This window comes from Myotis lucifugus, unplaced genomic scaffold (genome assembly GCF_000147115.1).
Source record: "Myotis lucifugus unplaced genomic scaffold, Myoluc2.0 scaffold_108, whole genome shotgun sequence".
NCBI classification, from domain to species: domain Eukaryota; kingdom Metazoa; phylum Chordata; class Mammalia; order Chiroptera; family Vespertilionidae; genus Myotis; species Myotis lucifugus.
The window spans coordinates 1,788,867-1,793,350 of NW_005871156.1; the positions used below are offsets into that span (position 1 = coordinate 1,788,867).

Consider the following 4,484-nt stretch of genomic DNA (forward strand, 5'->3'; position numbering starts at 1 on the left):
GGGGATGGCGCGCCGAAACTTCCCTATCGACCCTGCCCTGAGTGTGATAGGGGGCGGTTGCCCCAACCCCCCAATCGGCTGTACCCTGAGCGTGACTAAGGGTGGCATCGCAACCCTCCGATCCGCCCTGCTCTGTGCATGACAGGGGGCAGCGCCCCAACTCCCCCAATTGGCCCTGCTATGAGCCCGACCAGGGGCTGCACCTAGGGATTGGGCCTGCCCTCAGCCACCAGAGAGCAGGCCTAAGCCAGCAGGTCATTATCTCCTGAGGGGTCCCAGACTGCTAGAGGGCATAGAATGGGCTGAGGGACCCCCTCTCCCCCCCAGTGCACAAATTTTTGTGCACTGGGCCTCTAATATATATATATATATATATTTTTTTTTTAAACACACAAGTAAATAAATAAACCAGTAGTTTTCATTTAAGAGTATTAAGCTGTACAAACAATTGAAGGAACTGCCTGGGAGGTTTGTCCTCTACCGCCCATTTTCTCTCGTCTTTCTGCCCTATTTCTATCTCTCCCTCTATCCTTTTCTCTCTCCCTCTTCCTCTATCAATATTATTTAAACATTTAAGTAAATTACTTGCCAGGTAAAAAAAAATAAACAACAGGTGAATTTCAACTTTCTTACTTAACCTTACTACATACACACACACACACCCCTTTAGGACTGACTTCCTTCTCACTTTTCCTGCTTGGAGAAGGGTTCTAGGGCTAATACCAAGGGTTCCATTTAGACACTGGAGGTTAACCAGGATAACAGTCCATACCCATTACTCCGTGGCATTAGCTCACTGGCACAGGTTTGTCTCCACCGTCCAAGAGAAAACTAGAGGGCATCAACCCATGTCTCATATTTGGATGCCCCACAGTGCAAGAGTCTACAAAATGTGTTGCACAAAGTGGGCACTAAAAAAAGAAATGTTGACGATTAAGAAAACATGCATACTGTACATATTTAGAAGGAGAGCTACAAAATTTCAGAATGCAACAGACCACTTTTCTAATTCTTAAACATCCCAAAGAGGGTGGAGATTACACAGCTTAGTGCCACTTTGTGTCCAAAACCTTACGTGTGGCCTTTAAATAACCGATCTACAACTCAATTTTCTCATCTGAACAATAGGGATAATAAGAGCACTAACTCCCATGGTTTTGAAAGGATTAAAGAACTCGGTATGCCTGCAACACTACACAACCCATAAGGGTTAGCTACTGAAAGACTATTCTGATAAAAGTGAGGCCATCAGTCACACAAAAGAGGCCAAAAACGTAAAAGAAATTATTCTAGAAAAGATAAATTCAGGGGTTGGCAAACTTTTTTCTATAATGAGCCAGATACTAGTGCAAATATTGTGGTTTGTCAAGTCAAGAGGCAACATCCACAGCCCTTGGAGCAATTATTCCCCCTGAAAGGCTAACAGGTTCTTTCTTTGTTTACATTTTCCACTTTAAAACTTAAGGGCCATTCTTAGGACGCAGGCCCATTCCAAAACAGGCTGGATTTGGACCCAGGGCCACAGTCTGCCGACCACCGGATGAGATGATAATGATGATAACACAAGTCGGTGCTTTTTAAAGGCAACATAAGGGAAACGTGTATGAGTGGATTCAAGTTGAGTGAAAACCGTGCTGCCCCCAAACTTTTAAAATCCAGACATGGCCGTCGTGGTGGGGAATAGGTTCAGGAGGGGAAGGGGCCGCAGAAGCCAGCGAGACCGTTCGCTGCACGGCTCTCGGTCCGGCCCAGCCCTCGCACACTTACTCCCAGCAGCGGCCCGCGGCCGATCACCGTCTCCCCGGGCGCCAGGGCCACCCGGGGGCCGCCGTCCCGCGGCTGCAACTCAAAGCCCCCGGACATGGCGGCGAGGATCAGGCCCCTCCGCCAGGAGACGGTCCCAGCAGCCGTTTCCGCCTTCCTGGGACACGCGCGGAGCCTGGACAGCCCCCACCCCCCAACCCCCGCGCCCCGGGAAAACACAGGGCGGGGAGCTGAAATTGGCCGGGGTGTGTCAAGTTCTCCCGCAGCTGGGGCCCAAGTGACGCGTCCCCAGTCTTTCCTCTCCAATCGGACTAGTGATGCAATCGAGGATTCCCTCTACGCATGCACTTCAACTACCATTTAAAACCCGCGGGAGAGCCCGTACACTTCCCCTCCCACCGCCCACCTGGCTGGGAGGACACCGGACCTTGTAGTCCGTCGCGCAGTCCTCCTCCTGCCTGGCACAGCGGAGATGCCCTAGTAAAACTACCGATCCCAAAAGGCAATGCGCGCTCCTCTCCACGCCAACGCAAAATCAGTTGGCAGGGTCTGGCTAGAGTGGGCAGGGCCAGGGGACTTGGGGCAGGGGGATGGGAACAGTGGCCAGAGGATTCAAACCGCTGGAGGAGAAGCCGGCACCATCCAGCAGGTAAGGTCATTCCTTCCCATCCAGCCGGCGTCCAGCCCGCTGTCTCGGGGGGCGGATCCCTGAGCCAGCGCTGCCTCCGCTCAGCGCCGCATAGCTGAAGTGACTGCCGGTGCTCAGAGTTGTTACTATCAACTCTGTTCTTTGAGTTGTCAACTGCAGCCTGCGTGGGGCACGCAAGAAGGGGGGCTCAGATGGGACGCGGGGTCACTTCTTCCGACTTGCGGGGTCTGGACAGGGTGGGGGCTCCCCGAGCGCCGGGTGGCGTCTCCCCGAGCGCGGGGAGGTGTCCGCTGCCAGGTCTGTCCTGCCTCCGGATCCATCTCCGTCCCAGTGACACCTGAACAGGGGCGAGCCCTCCCTAACTCGAGAGGTAATTCGGCAGTTTGGTTCGTAAAGAACAGGCAGAAAGGGGATAGTTTTCTAGACATCCAGGCAAAACTGGACTTAGAAGAAAGATGTCTAGTGGGATTTTAGTTTCCTCACCAATGTACCCCCCCCCCCCCCCCACCCCCGGATGTTAAATTCAAAAGCCTTCTTCTGCCTCCTGTGGAGTAACTAAGAGAAGGCGTATTTTATTCCCCAGTGAGATCCTGGAAGTGGTAACAAATAGCAATGTTTTCCTAATATGAGATTCTTTTCAAGAATATGGTGGTTTGGCTTTGGTTTGTTTTGATGATGAGACAGGGAGGTGCATCACAAAAACTTGGGGATGACTCATAAAACTTGTGTTTACCCCTTTGGTTTTTTACTTCCCCAAAGCCTCAAGAGAAAGTCCTCTGTTGCATGAATACAGGCCCTAAAATTCTAACCACCAGTTACTTTGGATCATAAACAACCAGCTGAACGGGAGTAAATGTGGCCTTGGTAAGTCCAGAAACTTGTAGGCGAGTAGCTCATCTAGAAAGGGAAATTGTCATGAGCTAAGTTAAAAGAAGTATTTAGCTGTATTTCAAACCCCTCCTCTAACACCATCACTCTCTATTATAGAAGGAAGTGCAAAATGAAATAAACCAATTTTAAGTAAGTATAAGCTGTCTTTATATGCAAAAAAAAAAATAATAATATTAGCTGCATGCTTTCAACTGATTTTGGAAGCCTACACCATACACCTTAGGGAAATTAGCTGAAACTGGACTTTTTTTTCAGTTAGGAAAAAAAACACCTTTATTCATTATTTTAACTTATAATTACTTGTACACAAAACACTTTCAATATAGTAACTGGTGACAGAAGTAAAGATACAAGATTAGTTTTCTGTTTACTTGTTTTTAACATTTTATTGAATTTATTGGGGTGACATTGGTCAATAAAATTATATATGTTTTGGGGGTATAATTCTACAATTCTATAATATATCATCTGTATATTGTATTGTGTGTTCACCATCCCAATTGTTAGTTAAAAGCTGTACCTAGCTGAATTATAAACATTGTTTATAGTGGTTGGTCACTGTTGCTTGATAGCCTCAGTGACTATTATCCTTGCTTCATAATTAATTGTGCAAGTAGGATAACTTCAAGAGACCATTTCTAAAATACTCATCATGAAGTTGAATATTTGAGTCTTTGTGTCATTGTAACCCTCTTATTCATTTCAGATAGTATTTGTGTCAAATGTGAGTACCTTCCCATTAGGCACAAGTTGATAAACAATTATTATCCTATCTAATAAAAGAGAATCTTGGTAATTAGCTGTACCTCCACTACCCTTCCCATTGGCTAATCAGGGCGATATGCAAATTAACTGCCAGCCAAGATGGTGGCCGGCAGCCAGGCAGCTTGAAACGAACATGAGGCTTGCTTGTTTCAGTGACGGAGGACTCCAACGTTCCCCACCTGCCGCTGCCGGCCTCTGAGCTTGCTGTTTGAAACATTGTTACAAATATAGAAGCTAAACAAAACCCCAGAAAACCTGCTTTCAGCCAGCCGGGATCTCAGAGCTGGAGTTGAAACAGTGTTTCGATTATGAATCCCAAACAAACCAGATACCTGCTTTCAGCAGCCGAGGCCTAAGAGCTGGAGCCAAGCCTCTGAGCTAAAGCTGGCCCAGAATAAAAAATAAAAAAAAATTT

At 47.5% G+C, this 4,484-nt stretch overlaps 1 long non-coding RNA gene across 1 annotated transcript in view; it reads left to right on the plus strand.

Moving 5' to 3' along the window:
* LOC106697855 overlaps positions 1 to 3,435 on the plus strand; it is a 13,714-nt gene extending 10,279 nt beyond the window's left edge. The window contains exons 2-3 of the long non-coding RNA XR_002830323.1: positions 3,173 to 3,277; positions 3,401 to 3,435. This is a non-coding gene — a long non-coding RNA (uncharacterized LOC106697855). The remainder of the gene's footprint in view (positions 1 to 3,172; positions 3,278 to 3,400) is intronic.
* Positions 3,436 to 4,484: the final 1,049 nt, after the last annotated feature.